We start from the raw sequence: 17,809 nt of genomic DNA, 5'->3' as shown, positions 1-17,809 counted from the left end.
GTGGTGGTGATGGTGACGGAGAGTTGATGGTGATGAGGGAGTGTGTTGAAGCCGTACATGGCAGCAGGAGATGAGGACCCGCCACATCGTGTCCTCTCTCTCTCTGCCCCCCGGGTGATTCATACACCAGGTATGCCACTATCACTACCACCACCACCACTATCACCACACTACTATGCCCGCGTTACTACCACCGCAAAGAAATATAATAAGAAATAATGCCGGAACAACCGTGGACATCTTCAAGAGAAAACTAGATTTCCTCCAAGGAGTACCGGACCAACCGGGCTGTGGTGGATATGTGGGCCTGCGGGCCGCTCCAAGCAACAGCCTAGTGGACCAAACTCTCACAAGTCAAGCCTGGCCTCGGGCCGGGCTTGGGGAGTAGAACAACTCCCAGAACCCCATCAACCAGGTATATGTGGGCCTGCGGGCCGCTCCAAGCAACAGCCTGGTGGACCAAACTCTCACAAGTCGAGCCTGGCCTCGGGCCGGGCTTGGGCAATAGAAGAACTCCCAGAACCCCATCAAACAGATAATAAAGAGAATAATATATGTAGTAGATATAATAGAGGAAAAATAAATTGGTTAGAAAGGCGGGATCCAAGAGCTAAAGCTCGAGTCTGCATATACAAATAATAAATACACATACATGTTCTGGGTTAGGGGACTGATAGCTGAGTGGACATAGTTCGGGATTCGTAGTCCTGAGGTTCCGGGTTCGATCCCCGGTTGAGGCGAAAACAAATGGGTTGTTTCTTTCACCCCGATGCCCCTGTTCACCTAGCAGTAAATAGGTACCTGGGAGTTTGACAGCTGCTATGGGCTGCTTCCTGTGGGTGTGTAACAAAAAGGAGGCCTGGTCGAGGACCGGGCCGCGGGGACGCTAAGCCCCCGAAATCATCTCAAGATAACCTCAAGATAACATCAAGGCAAACATGGACACAACCATACTCAAGTGTGTTCAGATTGACTAACCCTCCGATATCTATTTCCTCTCCGATATCACTCTCGACCCCGATGTATCATCTCGAGATATCTTTTCCCCAAGATATCCTCCGTGCGCTGAGCTAGGGGTAATGTGCTTCAAACGTCAATGGCCAGATTCACGAAGCAGTTACGTGAAACACTTACGCAAGCACTTACGAACCTGTACATCTTTTCTCAATCTTTGGTGGCTTTGTTTACAATTATTAAACAGTTAATGAGCTCCGAAGCACCAGGAGGCTGTTTATAACAACAACAACAGTTGATTGGCAAGTTTTCATGCTTGTAAACTGTTTAATAAATGTAACCAAAGCCGTCAAAGATTGAGGGAAGATGTACACGTTCGTAAGTGCTTGCGTAACTGCTTCGTGAATCTGGCCCCAGAGCACTTCAAAGAACGGAGCCCAACCACTTGGGCCGGATGGAAAAGCGACGGTCTCGCTTCCTGCAGGTCGGCGTTCAATCCCCCGACCTTCCACAAGTGGTTGGGCACCATTCCTTCAGTGATGTCAGACCTCTGTCTTGAGGGACGGTGGTGGTGACATCCGCCGTGTGAGCGGATGTCGAATTACGGTCGTTGTGTAAGATTCAGCTGGTGGGAACAAAACGTTCTAAGTAGCACGGGCTATGGCGAGCCCGCAGACCGAATTTAGGTCTTGTTCCAGCGTTTTCAGCTTCCTGTAAGTGTCCCGTTTTCTGTGTGTGGGTCCTCTGGCAGGTTATGAAAATGGCACAGAAGGTTAGTACGAATTGTTTATATATATATATATATATATATATATATATATATATATATATATATATATATATATATATTATATATTATATATATATATATATATATATATATATATATATATATATATATATATATATATATATATATATATATATATATTTATGAATGATTATTTATATACAGTACATGTACCTGGAAATGTGTGTGTGTATGTATGTGTGTGTGTGTGTGTGTATGTATGTATGTATGTATGTATGTATGTATTTGTAAGAATATAGATAACTGGTCTCATTTACGTAAAACAATTGTTTATTTGTAAATTACTAAAGTGAATTGATCATTGCACTGTCATTGTCAAGGCCGAGGTAAACACAGTCCACCTTCCCCGAGGCTAGAGATATTGCTCACAGAAAACGGGAATTATACCCCCACACAGCCTATACGACACACGCCTTGACTTATTCCATTGCGAAACCTGTACATCATTCCCCAGTCACAGCCTCTGAGGGGAAAGATGTTGAGGTGAATGTTTGTCTGGGGGGTAGAGAGGGGGGGGGGGCGGTTGCCCCCTCTCTCTCTCACCACAGGGGGTTCTAGTCCTGATGGGAATGCCCCCCTTGCTTATTTTCTCCTCTATTCATTAGCTCTGCATTCCAATTTGCCCATTAATGCCTCCAGTGGCATGGTTCATATACTACCCCCCTCTCCCCCCCTTTTTCCATGCCCCCCTCCCCCCCCCCCCTGAGATGAGTCAGGGCGGACGGAACAGCTGACAGTGTGACTCACTGGAGCAACCTGACGCCTCACCCTCACCCCACCAGCCTCCCCCCACCCTGACCCCGTCCTGACCCCTTCCTGACCTCTCCTGACCCCTTCCTGACCCCTTCCTGACCTCTCCTGACCCCTTCCTGACCCTCCCTGACCTCTCCTGACCCCTTCCTGACCCTCCCTGACCTCTCCTGACCCCTTCCTGACCCTTCCTGACCCCTCCTGACCCTTCCTGACCCCTTCCTGACCCCTTCCTGACCCCTCCTGACCCCTTCCTGACCTCTCCTGACCCCTTCCTGACCCTTCCTGACCTCTCCTGACCCCTTCCTGACCTCTCCTGACCCCTTCCTGACCCCTTCCTGACCCTTCCTGACCTCTCCTGACCCCTTCCTGACCTCTCCTGACCCCTTCCTGACCTCTCCTGACCTCTCCTGACCTCTCCTGACCCCTTCCTGACCCCTTCCTGACCCTTCCTGACCCCTTCCTGACCTCTCCTGACCCCTTCCTGACCTCTCCTGACCCCTTCCTGACCCCTTCCTGACCTCTCCTGACCCCTCCCTGCCCCACCCTGCCCCTCTCCCTGCCCTCCTCAGGGCAGGAGTTGTGAGGACGGATTACAACCCGTCCTCACCCAATACGTCGCCATTTTTAACGGAGTCTTTAAAACTGCCACGGATTGGTAACAAGTGAAGCGCTGTAATCTGTACCTTCTCCATGGCCTGGCCTCCATGGGTCTGGTGGGTTGGTTAGGTTCGTCCGCTTCGGGCTGGACTTTTCGACTTGTGTGGACTTGTGTGGACTTGAACCAACCAGGTATCAACCAGGTGTTACAAGAGGCCCTGAATGATTCCTGATTCTGATTTGTGAAGTCTGGTCTTATCCTTGTCAACTTTGCAGGCGCCGCTGATTATATTCGTTCGTGTGTGTGTCGGCGGTGGTAGGCAGTTCTTTTTCTGGATTTGACGCTCCGTAAAATATGCAACTGTTTGACCTAACTAGAACCATAATGTAACCTGACACACAGAGATCACACTAACGTAATGCATCAAATGAACAAATCCACAAATTCGATTAAGGCAGTGTCTGGGATGCTCCCGGACGCATGTTCGAATCCTCGTCACGGCCCTTGTGGATTTGTTCATAATGTAACCTAACCTAACTTGACGAAGCCGATGCGTTGAAAACGTCCATATTACGGTGGTTCTGTGTTTACAAATGCGTCGCATTTGTGATGCATTGTGTCTATAGTTGGTACTGGGAGTTCTACTCTGCTAGCCAGGGCGAACCGCCGCGTCAAACAGCCTGGTTGACCAGTCTACCAACCAGGAGGTTGGTGGACGTTGGATTTTGGGATGGTAACCGAAGGAACGCCTTGACCAGTTGAGAGCTTGGTCCAACAGACTGTTGCGTGGAGCAACCCGCAGCAACCACGTTGATTGCGTCAATAATGCGACGATAGAAGGTGAGAGGGCGGGATGGACAAGAGTGGTGGCGATACTACACGTAAACACGGATCTTTGATATGTATGTGTGGTCCGGCCCTACGCTCCTCCTCCCGGAGCCGGAACTCCCCCACCAGGGGGGTCCAGATGGCCCCCTGGTGGTGGGCAGGACCCTGGGGGTCCCTAGGAGTCCCTGGCACCGTCTACTGCCACCGCCTTCTTAGTTCCGTCAACCACATACTCTCTCTCATTTTCCGCACATGGCTCATATCCTCTACTCTCTCTGTCCCTCTCTCTCTCTCTGTCTCTCTCTCTCTCTCTCTCTCTCTCTCTCTCTCTCTCTCTCTCTCTCTCTCTCTCTCTCTCTCTCTCTCTCTCTCTCTCTCTCTCTTTCTCTTTCTCTCTCATCGCTGCTTCCTCCTCCACCCCGTCATTCATTCTCTCTGCCGCTTTCTCTTCTGCTGCCTCACCCCACCACCACCAACCCCTCCCTGCCTCTCCCTCCATTCTCTCCTCCACCTCCCCCCCCCCATCACTGCCCCCAGCCTGCCCTTCCTCAGTGTCTCGTGCCCCAGGTGGCGTGGTTGGGCACGGCTGCCCCGTGCGGACGTGGGGGTGATGGGTCTGGAGGAGCATCGTTACGAAATAGGCGGTAATTATCTCATTAGTGGAGGTGTGGCCTCTCTCACCCAGACATCATACCATACAGGTTTTCTGATTGGCTGTGTGTTCTGATTGATGGTTCATCTCTCTCTCTCTCTCTCTCTCTCTCTCTCTCTCTCTCTCTCTCTCTCTCTCTCTCTCTCTCTCTCTCTCTCTCTCTCTCTCTCTCTCTCTCTCTCTCTTTCTTTTAGCTTCCTCCCCTGTTCCTTCCCTGTCTCCCCTCCTCCCCCCCCGACCAGTGAACGGTAGTCGAAGTGTGTCATTAAGGCGGTAATTACGGCGGTGGCTAATGGGCGTGATAGAACAGTTAAGGGGTCGACTTCCACCACCCGGGATAGTTGAAGGGTTAGGAGTGGGGGATTACCGGAAGGTTGAAGTCTATATTAACCTATCCAATTGGTAAGGAGGAGGATTACGGGTTCACCATAGCCCGTGCTACATGGACACTTCGTCCTGAGTAGCTAAATCTGAAACAACAAGGTAAGGAAGAGACCAAGTTTCAGCCCCGCTCCTGTGCCAGGTAAGTCCATCACGGGCTCACCATAGCCCGTGCTACTTGGAACTTTTTGTTCCCAGTAGCTGAATTTTTAAACAGTAAGGAGGAAATAGGGAAGGATCTTCCGGCTATTCTCCAAACAAGGGGTGACACTAGTGGTAGTTGGTAGCTAGCTATTCGTGCGGGTCGGCGTTCAATCCCCGACCGTCCACAAGTGGTTGGGGCACCATTCCTTCCTTCCCCTCGTCCCATCCCAAATCCTTATCCTGACCCCTTTCCCAGTGATATATAGTCGTAATGGCTTGGCGTTTTTCCCCTGATAATTATAAACAAATTGTGGTAGTTGGGGGAGTGTGGTGGTGATGGTGGTGGTGGTGATGGTGGTGGTGGTGACGCGAGGACTTATGGTGATGGTGGTGATTTGGTTAAAGGGGGATTGTGACGGAGGTCTTCTATTATCACTAATCACCATCATTATTAGAATTCTTTCATGTCCCCCCCCTTCCCTCTCCCTCTCCCTCTCCCTCTCCCCCTCCCTGTCTCCCCCCCCCTGTCTCCCCCCTCTCTCTCTCTCCCCCTCTCTCTCTCTCCCCCTCTCTCTCTCCCTCTCTCTATTCCTCTCCCTCTCTCTCTCTCTCCCTCATTTGTTGGCGTGGCTCGTGGTTGCGTGTGCGTGCGTGCATGCGTGCGTGCATATGTGTGTGTGGCCGCCTTAGCTTGAGTGTACTATGCGTTAAGTGTTGTGAGTCATTGTGTATATTATTTCAAGAAAGCGATTCACAAAAGTAGGAGAGAGAGAGAAAGAGAGAGAGAGAGAGAGAGAGAGAGAGAGAGAGAGAGAGAGAGAGAGAGAGAGAGAGAGAGAGAGAGAGAGAGAGAGAGAGAGTGTGTTATCCAGCGTCTACTCTAGCCGTCTTTCTCTTCATTAACAGGATGTTGTAGTTAAAGGAGCAACAACAGGATCGTCAACTGCCTCGTTTAACCCCTACGGTCGTTAACCATTTAACATGCAGTAGTAAGGTCGTATTACCAAGCAAATTGGCCAGTATGACCATTAAGTCATCAAAACAGTGTCTAAATATCTTTAAGATTCAATATCAACATATGTTAAACGACCATAATCACCTGGTATGGTCGTTAAGTATCAGATATGGTCATCAAGTAGTTAATACGGTCGTTAAGAATCTGATACCGTCGTTAAATGCCATATATATGGTCGTTAGGTACTTAATACGGTCGTAAGAACAAAGGTAACTGCAGAAGGCCTATTGGTCCATACGAGGCAGCTCCTATTTATAATCACCCAATCCCACGCATATACATGTCTAACCCACGCTTGAAACAATCAAGGGGACCCCCCACCTCCACCACGTTACGCGGTAATTGGTTCCACAAATCAACAACTCTAGATTTGGGTTGTTATACGGTTTATAACAATGATACGGCTTAAAGAGCCGTATTAGGCTCGTTAAGAGCCTGATAAGGTAGTTAAGTGCCTGCTAGATCATTAAGTGCCAGAAAGGGTCGTTGAGCTTCGGCTCTTTGGTCCCGCCTCTCAACTGTCAATCAACTGGTGTACAGGTTCCTGAGCCTACTGGGCTCTATCATATCTACACTTGAAACTGTGTATGGAGTCAGCCTCCACCAGATCACTGCCTAATGCATTCCATTTATTAACTACTCTGACACTGAAAAAGTTCTTTCTAATATCTCTGTGGCTCATTTGGGCGCTCAGTTTCCACCAGTGTCCCCTTATGCGTGTGCCCCTTGTGTTAAATAGCCTGTCTTTATCTACCCTATCAATTCCCTTGAGAATCTTGAATGTGGTGATCATGTCCCCCCTGTGTACTCACCTATTTGTACTCACCTATTTGTGCTTGCAGGATCGAGCATTGACTCTTGGATCCCGCCTTTCCAGCTATCGGTTGTTTACAGCAATGACTCCTGTCCCATTTCCCTATCATACCTAGTTTTAAAAGTATGAATAGTATTTGCTTCCACAACCTGTTCCCCAAGTGCATTCCATTTTTCCACTACTCTCACGCTAAAAGAAAACTTCCTAACATCTCTGTGACTCATCTGAGTTTCCAGTTTCCACCCATGTCCCCTCGTTCTGTTATTATTACGTGTGAACATTTCATCTATTTCCACTTTGTCAATTCCCCTGTGTATTTTATATGTCCCTATCATATCTCCTCTCTCCCTTCTTTTCTCTAGTGTCGTAAGGTTCAGTTCCTTCAGCCGCTCTTCATATCCCATCCCTCGTAACTCTGGGACAAGCCTCGTCGCAAACCTCTGAACCTTTTCCAGTTTCTTTATGTGTTTCTTCAGGTGGGGGCTCCATGATGGCGCGGCATACTCTAAGACTGGTCTCACGTAGGCAGTGTAAAGCGCCCTAAAAGCCTCCTCATTTAGGTTTCTGAATGAAGTTCTAATTTTCGCCAGTGTAGAGTACGCTGCTGTCGTTATCCTATTTATATGTGCCTCAGGAGTTAGATTAGGTGTCACATCCACTCCCAGGTCTCTTTCTCGAATCGTTACAGGTAGGCTGTTCCCCTTCATTGTGTACTGTCCCTTTGGTGTCCTGTCACCTGATCCCATTTCCATAACTTTACATTTACTGGTGTTAAACTCCAGTAGCCATTTCCCTGACCATCTCTGCAGCCTGTTTAAGTCCTCTTGGAGGATCCTACAATCCTCGTCTGTCACAACTCTTCTCATTAATTTTGCGTCATCCGCAAACATTGACATGTGTGTGTGTGTGTGTGTGTGTGTGTGTGTGTGTGTGTGTGTGTGTGTGTGTGTGTGTGCGTGCGTGCGTGCGTGCGTGCGTGCGTGTAGGAGACACCAACAACCATGACCTTTTTAACTGGTCGTGAAGCCCTTGAACCCTTGAGCTCCTGGTGGCCGCGGACTCTTCTACCAGCCGCGCCCAGCCCCACCACCACACAGCCAACAGCAGCACTCCGCTAATGGTCTACAAAGCCACAATTGACACCAATGCGCTCAGCCCCGCTCCTGTGCCAGGCAAGCCCGCTACGGGCTTGCCATAACCCGTGCTACTTGGAATCTATACCACCCACAGCAACCAATGCCCTCCCCGGGAAGTGCCACAAGTGCCACAACCCCACTGTGGCACAGGATAAGGGTCGCGCTCCTGCACTCTTTAAGGTTAGGGTTGGGTCAAATTCTGTTACATTAAGAACATTAGTGTGTGTGTGTGTGTGTTGATGGTACGCCTGACCAGGTGTGTGTGTGTGTGTGTGTGTGTGTGTGTGTGTGTCTGGTTGTTGGTGCATACGGAAGTGCCTGTATTCTCCTAGTTGACAAATCCAACACTGTTTTTCATGTGTGTGGTTTAGAATGTCGAGTATGGGGTCGGTGACGTATGTGGGGGTGGGGTGGGGGGGGGGGTGTTTATGTGTAGGTAATGTTGATGGCTATGTTGGGGTATGTTGTAGGTGGTGTGTGTTGGGGGGGGGCATGTGTGTGTAGTTGAGTGCTAGAGGGATGTTATTGAAGCCCTGAAGGCTTCAGGGTTTCAGGCCTGACAGAGCCCTGAAGGCTCTTTCAGGGGTTAACCCTTCAACTGCGCAGCCCCTTTGGTGTTCTCATCTATTTCCTCCCTCTCAAATTATCTTTGTCTCTCTCTCTCTCTCTCTCTCTCTCTCTCTCTCTCTCTCTCTCTCTCTCTCTCTCTCTCTCTCTCTCTCTCTCTCTCTCTCTCTCTCTCTCTCTCCCACACTCAGATATAAATGTCCAGTTGGTGGATGTCCTAAACAATGCTCCGTAACAGGTGTCTGTAAAAAAAAAAGGGACAGTGGTTGAGATACCTTTACGGGGCTATTCATGCCCGTGCCACCTCTTGCGCGGCGTAATCTTCATCAATCAATCAATCAATATCTTACCGATGAACTCCAAAAAAGCCTGGAGAGAGATCTTCAGATTGGAAGGCCTCTCGAAACCTGTTTCAGGTGAACTACAGGTTATCTTGAGGTTATCTTGAGATGATTTCGGGGCTTTAGTGTCCCCGCGGCCCGGTCCTCGACCAGGCCTCCACCCCCAGGAAGCAGCCCGTGACAGCTGACTAACTCCCGGGTACCTATTTACTGCTAGGTAACAGGGGCATTCAGGGTGAAAGAAACTTTGCCCATTTGTTTCTGCCTCGTGCGGGAATTGAACCCGCGCCACAGAATTACGAGTCCTGCGCGCTATCCACCAGGCTACGAGGCCCCTGGTCTCGTAGTAATTATATTAATTATATGTTAAAAATTATATGTTTAAAACCAGTGCCAGTGCCAGTGCCACAGCATCTGATAACGCCACTCACTCTCACCCTTTAAGGACGACCTTGAACCTTTTTCCTTGTGCACGTTTTCCGGCGATACTGCTCGCTGATTGGCTGGCTAACTGATTGGCTAATCCTTCACCAATCTGCTTGGCCAATAATAGGTTTCTGAATGTCATCTGAACACCCCCCACCCCTCCTTTACCGTGTGTGTATATATATATATATATATATATATATATATATATATATATATATATATATATATATATATATATATATATATATATATATATATAAGTACATGACCGTAGGTTATTTATTTATTATGCACCCCATACCCACCCCGTGGGCGGTGGTGGAGAGGTCATAGGTTAGCAAGAGGTCACGCCCCCAGGGTGGGGGTCTAAGAGTGCCCGTGGGTGGAGACGGGGGCGTCACTAGGGCCCCTGACGGAAGCTCTGTCTGTCTGTCTCGCCCACCTTTTTTTTTTCCTGTTATGGAAAAGACTGGGACAAGAAAGGTGGGGTTAGGAGGGTTTAAATGGGCAAGAGGATGGGATGGGAGGTGGGATGGTGGGGTTAGTGGGTAGGGCTGTGAAGGTCATGGGGTGCGTGTTGGGTGTTGTGTTGTTGGTACGCCTGGCCAGGTGTGTGTGGGTGTGTGTGTGTGTGTGTGTGTGTGTGTGTGTGTGTGTGTGTGTGTGTGTGTGTGTGTGTGTGTACTCACCTAGTTGTGCTTGCGGGGGTTGAGCTCTGGCTCTTTGGTCCCGCCTCTCAACCGTCAATCAACAGGTGTACAGGTTCCTGAGCCTATTGGGCTCTATCATATCTACACTTGAAACTGTGTATGGAGTCAGCCTCCACGTGTGTGTGTGTGTGTGTGTGTGTGTGTTGATGGTACGCCTGTCCAGGCGTATTATGAGTATATTATGATCCATTATGAGTTTAATGGCGCCTGACAGCTGAGTGGACAACGCTTCGGATTCGTAGTCTTAAAGTTCCGGGATCGATCCCCGGTGGAGGCGGAGACAAATGGGCAAAAAGTTTCTTTCACCTTGATGCCCCTGTTACCTAGCAGTAAATAGGTACCTGGGAGTTAGACAGCTACGGGCTGCTTTCTAGGGGATGTGTAACAAAAATGGAGGCCTGGTCGAGGACCGGGCCGCGGGGACGCTAAGCCCCGAAATCATCTCAAGATAACCTCAAGACAGATGGCAGTAGGGGATCTAGAATGACCTAAGATGGGGAAATAGTGGCTCCTACCTCCATTCAACCCTCGCAACCACTCAAGGTAACTTCAAGGTAGGTTCTACAATACGCAGCACCGGCTTGGTATCCGCATGTGACGAAGCACAGTAAAGAAATTGACAAAAGTCAGGAGCTTGCAACAAGTTATATTGAGGGAAAATACAGAAGGGGGGGATATGACCCCCTTTCCTACACAATATACTAAGGATGTGGGCGGTTTTACAACCTACAAAGCTTCACAATAACTTTACAACCTTGACCACAAGGTTTACAAGGTTTACAACCTTGTGGTCAACAAGTGCACTGAACATAAGAACATAAGAACAAGGGTAAACAAATCCACAAGGGCCGTGACGAGGATTCGAACCTGCGTCCGGGAGCATCCCAGACACTGCCTTAATCGACTGAGCTACGACAGGGTAAAAAGGGTTGAAACCGAAGTTCTACTGAACTTACTGGATCCTGTAGCCTCTCCGAGACACAAACTAGGCTTTCTCTGTGTGTGAAGAACGAAGGTAACTGCAGAAGGGCTATTTGCCCATACGAGGCCAACCCGTTCTCGCAAATTTAATAAGTCAATATTGACTTATTAGTTGCGTGCATAGGTGACATACTAAACATAATAGTTTCCCTTGAAAAGCTTCATAGAAAACACCGACCTTACCTAACCTACTTAGTATGTTAAAATAAGCATCTTATAGCTTCGTAATTACAATTGGTACTTAACCTATTATAGGTATAGGTTAGGTAATAATTGTAATTACGAAGCAATAAGATGCTTATCTTAACATACTAAGTAGGTTAGGTAAGGTCGGTGTTTTCTATGAAGCTTTTCAAGGGAAACTATTATGTTAAGTATGTCACCTATGCACATATTTAATAAGTCAATATTGACTTATTAAATTTGCGAGAACGGGTTGACGAGGCAGCTCTTTTTGAACTAGAAGATGAACTAGTGAATGCCTCCTCCATTCAAATCATCTACGGGCTCACCATAGCCCGTGCTACCTGGAAATTTTTGTTCCAGGTAGCGAATCTTTAACAACAACATCTTCCATTCGAACCCATGAGGAGAGAGGTAACTAGGAGACGGGGGCTAAAGAGCTAGATCTCATCCTCCCCCGTATACAATGACAGGTAGACACAGATGGCATTAGTGATGGGTGGGGGGGGGGGGGATGGTAGGGGACCACTCCTAGAGTGAGACAAAGATGGGTGTAGACGGGGATGGACTTCCTCACATCTACTCGTCTCTCTCACTATCTCCTCTCCTCATTTTCTGCTTCTTGCATTCTTTTTTTCATATCTTCTACCGTGTCTCTTTCTTTGCTCATCTACGCCTCTTCTTCAGCTCCTTACGAAGCAAATGCGAAGCATTGGGGGCTTGGCTCCTGACTCTTTAAGGCGAGGCAGGAAGTGTGTGCGTGTGTGTGTGTGTGTGTGTGTGTGTGTGTGTGTGTGTGTGTGTGTGTGTGTGTGTGTGTGTGTGTGTGTGTGTGTGTGTGTGTGTTGCGTAGGTCTGGAGGTATCAGTGTGTGTGTGAGTGTGTGTGTGTGTGTGTGTGTGTGTGTGTGTGTGTGTGTGTGTGTGTGTGTGTGTGTGTGTGTGTGTGTGTGTGTGTGTTGCGTAGGTCGGAGGGTATCAGTGTGTGGGGGGTGGTATTCGTATGTATGTATGTGTGGGGGGGCAGGAGGGGATTGTATGTATACTCACCTAGATGCACTTACCTAGATGCACTTACCTAGATGTTTTTGTCGGGTCGAGCGCGGCTCCCAGCCCCGCCTTCCAAAGGTTCTTAAATAAACGAACTGACACGAGTAGTATGATCATTTACAACCATGTATCGCGTTATTCTCAACAACTTGCGTCTAACCTTTAACACTTATTAACATCTGTAACACCAAACAAGTTTTTTTCTGACATCTGCGTCAGAAAAGCTCATTTAACTGTTTAATAATTTGTAAACAAAGCCGCCAAAAATTGAGAAAAGATGGACAGGGGCCAGATTCACGAAGCAGTTGCGCAAGCACTTACGAACCTGTACATCTTTTCTCAATCTTTGGCGGCTTTGTTTACAATTATTAAACAGTTAATGAGCTCCGAAGCACCAGGAGGCTGTTTATAACAATAACAACAGTTGATTGGGAAGTTTTCATGCTTGTAAACTGTTTAATAAATGTAGCCAAAGCCGTCAAAGATTGAGGAAAGATGTACACGTTTGTAAGTACTTGCGTAACTGCTTCGTGAATCTGGCCCCAAGTTCGTAAGTGCTTGCGTAACTACTTTACGAATCTGGCCCCTGATTCTTAAATTCACCTTAGGCTTTTGGTGAGTTAGTCTCTCATTCCCTATTAATTCATCTGACTCACTACCCGAACACGGGAGAAATGCTTCCGTAAGTCCTACTGACTCATGTCTGTGGGAACTCATGTCTGTGGGAACGGGTGTCTCTGAGCCTAATATTTGGTGCTCTGTGACCTCCGTCTGGGTCGTGTTTATTAGTGCAGGCGCCGGATATATCGTATTAAGCATATATTCTTGCCTTAAGGGCGGCATTGTGTTATTATCATGAATATATGAATCACAGTTTTTGCTATCTAGAATTAATCTTCGTGCCATGGGATTGTGTTTACCGCGGCCGACTATGAGCGGATATACCTCGATACTAATACCCATTTTCTTTGGCAACAGGTACGTTTCAGGCCAGACTGGTGTAGATGTAAGGTAAGGTAAGTACCTCATATGTGAATGTACATGTGGATGTACTCTCAAGGTAAGGTAGGTATGTACACATCCACATGTGTGTGTATTACACACACATATCCGAGTGCCACTGTGTCATAAGCCTGGCACTGCAGTGTCAACTGGACTTGGGTGCCGACCTGACCTCACAGACAATATCTTGAGTTATCTTGAGATGATTTCGGGGCTTTTTAGTGTCCCCGCGGCCCGGTCCTCGACCAGGCCTCCACCCCCAGGAAGCAGCCCGTGACAGCTGACTAACACCCAGGTACCTATTTTACTGCTAGATAACAGGGACATAGAGTGAAAGAAACTGCCCATTGTTTCTCGCCGGCGCCTGGGATCGAACCCAGGACCTCAGGATCACAAGTCCAGCGTGCTGTCCGCTCGGCCGACCTGACCTCGCAGACACTAGGGCACTCCAGGAATGACGAGGTGTAATTAGTCCGGTTTGTAGGTCAACAGTCGTATTTGTGAGGCCCGAGTTCGAATCTCCGGTGATCCCAATGAGAGAGAGGCATGTTAGCGCCCAAGTTATTGTGGATTGTTATACAATTCTCTCGTCGGAAATGGCATGACCCAATCTAGTTATTTCTGTCGTAAATGTCGGGCCCAAAAATGGCTCTTCCAGTCAGGCATTGTTTAGCAGGACATGCCAGGGTGCTCTCGCATGCCTGGTTGGGCGTTAGCTCCTGGACCAGTCTCATAGTTTTGTGTCAAGTTCCTGAACTCATTAACTGCCTCAGTGAAACTTTCCACTACCGCCCACATGATGGGTATGGGGTGCATAATAAGTGACTAAACTGACTTCCTTCCCACCAATACGTTGAGATAGGACTTCGTGACTTCCCTCTGACTCGTCTGCGGGTTCCTACCTTCATGACGTCTCCAGGGGGCCAGATTCACGAAGCAGTTACGCAAGTACTGACGAACCTGGGGCCAGATTCACGAAGCAGTTACGCAAGTACTTACGGATTCACGAAGCAGTTACGCAAGTACTTACGAACGTGTACATCTTTCCTCAATCTTTGACGGCTTTGGTTACATTTATTAAACAGTTTACAAGCATGAAAACTTGCCAATCAACTGTTGTTATTGTTATAAACAGCCACCTGGTGCTTCGGAGCTCATTAACTCTTTAATAATTGTAAACAAAGCCGCCAAAGATTTAGAAAAGTTGTACAGGTTCGTAAGTGCTTGCGTAACTGCTTCGTGAATCTGGGCCCTGATGCTTGCCCAAACGTCTCCACTTGCACCTCTACGCTGCCTCCAATCTTGGTAGCAACTACCATCAAGACAGCTTTCTTGATTACCCTGTGTTGGGCATACCTCACACACACACACACACACGGGACCAAAGAGCCAGAGCTCAACCCCCGCAAACACTACTAGGTGAGTACACACACACACACACACACACACACACACACACACACACACACAGGGATGAGACCTGTGTCTCGGATATATGGCTCGCATACCTGGCTCCTATATGGCTGGAACACCTGTCAGTTTTGTTCAGACTTGTCTCACACGCACACACACATATGTCTGACACTCATGTCACACGCATGTCAGACACTTGTGTCACACACATGACACTGGTGTTTAAAACACATGACTGCCATAGGTATTCTACACACACACACACACACACACACACACACACACACACACACACACACACACACACACACACACACACACCCTGACACACGTAAAAGTGAAGCTGAAAGGTGTTACTTAACACAAGTGAAAGTATGACTTTGTAAGTACACACCTGGACAACATAAGCTAATTATAATTGCTCATATGTTGCCTTGCTTCTGTGGGTGGGGGTGGGGGGGGGAGCAGGCAAGACGATATCTAATCTTATCTTGCTTTACCCAGGGTGGGGGTGGGGGGGGGTTGAGATGAGACAGCTCATTTCTCTGGAATTGTCAGACAGGACAACATAAGAAGTATTAAACAGTTCGTACACAAGCCCGTTCATTACCTAACCTAACCTAACCTAACCTACCATAAAATGGTGGGGTTTTGTGAATTGGTACTTTTTATGGTACTGTTGTTGTTGTTGTTGTTGTAATAGATTCAGCTACTCGGAATAAGTTGCAAGTAGCACGGGCTATGGTGAGCCCATAACTTACCTGGCACAGGAGCGGGGCAAGTAGCACGGGCTATGGTGAGCCCATAACTTACCTGGCAGAGGAGCGGGGCAAGTAGCACGGGCTATGGTGAGCCCATAACTTACCTGGCAGAGGAGCGGGGCAAGTAGCACGGGCTATGGTGAGCCCATAACTTACCTGGCAGAGGAGCGGGGCAAGTAGCACGGGCTATGGTGAGCCCATAACTTACCTGGCAGAGGAGCGGGGCAAGTAGCACGGGCTATGGTGAGCCCATAACTTACCTGGCAGAGGAGCGGGGCAAGTAGCACGGGCTATGGTGAGCCCATAACTTACCTGGCAGAGGAGCGGGGCAAGTAGCACGGGCTATGGTGAGCCCATAACTTACCTGGCAGAGGAGCGGGGCAAGTAGCACGGGCTATGGTGAGCCCATAACTTACCTGGCAGAGGAGCGGGGCAAGTAGCACGGGCTATGGTGAGCCCGTAGTGGACTTACCTGGCACAGGAGCGGGGCAAGTAGCACGGGCTATGGTGAGCCCATAACTTACCTGGCAGAGGAGCGGGGCAAGTAGCACGGGCTATGGTGAGCCCGTAGTGGACTTACCTGGCACAGGAGCGGGGGCAAGTAGCACGGGCTATGGTGAGCCCGTAGTGGACTTACCTGGCACAGGAGCGGGGCAAGTAGCACGGGCTATGGTGAGCCCGTAGTGGACTTACCTGGCACAGGAGCGGGGCAAGTAGCACGGGCTATGGTGAGCCCGTAGTGGACTTACCTGGCACAGGAGCGGGGCAAGTAGCACGGGCTATGGTGAGCCCGTAGTGGACTTACCTGGCACAGGAGCGGGGCTTCATCTCTCCCGGGTTATTCAAGGCACGGCGTCCAATATTGTATTATGAGGAGAAAGTCATCATGATCGTATAGCACTCGCCCACTCATTCCTGGTCAGGACGGGCAAGGGGCCAGATTCACGAAGCAGTTACGCAAGTACTTACGAACCTGGGGCCAGATTCACGAAGCAGTTACGCAAGTACTTACGAACCTGGGGCCAGATTCACTAAGCTGTTACGCAAGCACTTACGAACCTGGGGCCAGATTCACGAAGCTGTTACGCAAGCACTTACGAACCTGGGGCCAGATTCACGAAGCTGTTACGCAAGCACTTACGAACCTGGGGCCAGATTCACTAAGTTGTTACGCAAGTACTTACGAACCTGGGGCCAGATTCACTAAGCTGTTACGCAAGTACTTACGAACCTGGGGGGCCAGAATCACGAAGCAGTTACGCAAGTACTTACGGACCTGGGACCAGATTCACGAAGCACTTACGCAAGCACTTACGAACGTATACATCTTTCCTCAATCTTTGACGGCTTTGGTTACATTTATTAAACAGTTTACAAGCATGAAAACTTGCAAATCAACTGTTGTTATTGTTATAAACAGCCTCCTGGTGCTTCGGAGCTCATTAACTGTTTAATAATTGTAAACAAAGCCGCCAAAGATTGAGAAAAGATGGACAGGTTCGTAAGTGCTTGCGTAACTGCTTCGTGAATGTGGCCCAAAGGTTGTGGCAGTAGTGTTGTATTTACGCTTCTGTATATGCTTAATACTTTGTGTATGTTGATCCAGCGGTGTATGGTGGTGGCTTAGTGGGCTCGTTGGGCGCACTATCTTGGGTTATCTTGAGATAATTTCGGGGCTTTAGTGTCCCCGCGGCCCGGTCCTCGACCAGGCCTCCACCCCCAGGAAGCAGCCCGTGACACCTGACTAACACCCAGGTACCTATTTTACTGCTAGGTAACAGGGGCATAGGGTGAAAGAAACTCTGCCCATTGTTTCTCGCCGGCGCCCGGGATCGAACCCGGGACCACAGGATCACAAGTCCAGCGTGCTGTCCGCTCGGCCGACCGGCTCCCTCGCACTAATCCAAATCTCTTAGTTCAGTCATATAAAGGAACATTAGTGTTATATTGATTAATATTATTATTGTTATTAGAAATGATATTCTTCACGTGAAAGATGTAATTTGCTCAAAATTGGTGTTTGGGTTACATCGCTTGTACAACCCATTCTCAGATGAGGCTCGTTCAAGCGGCGGCAGGAACGAGCCGCCGCTTGAACGCCCCCAGTGATGCGTTCTCAAATGTTAACATATTGTGTAACGTAATTTGTTTTGTCGAATGTGTATTCATATTGTAATTTCGTGTATATTTAGGCCTAGGTTAAGTGTCTTGAATCTGTTGGCTGTTATTTGTATTAGTAGTGTGTGAGTACAGCATGTAGAAGGGTGCGACTCGAACACAGGAAAAA

General features: G+C 48.6%; 1 long non-coding RNA gene across 1 annotated transcript in view; it reads left to right on the top strand.

Annotated features, from left to right (window-relative positions):
• LOC138351603 (uncharacterized) overlaps positions 1 to 15,179 on the top strand; it is a 94,149-nt gene extending 78,970 nt beyond the window's left edge. Inside the window, exon 3 of the long non-coding RNA XR_011222518.1 lies at positions 13,325 to 15,179. This is a non-coding gene — a long non-coding RNA (uncharacterized lncRNA). The remainder of the gene's footprint in view (positions 1 to 13,324) is intronic.
• Positions 15,180 to 17,809: the final 2,630 nt, after the last annotated feature.

Source organism: Procambarus clarkii, chromosome 50 (genome assembly GCF_040958095.1).
Source record: "Procambarus clarkii isolate CNS0578487 chromosome 50, FALCON_Pclarkii_2.0, whole genome shotgun sequence".
Classification (NCBI taxonomy): domain Eukaryota; kingdom Metazoa; phylum Arthropoda; class Malacostraca; order Decapoda; family Cambaridae; genus Procambarus; species Procambarus clarkii.
This window is presented reverse-complemented; position numbering and strand designations above follow the sequence as displayed.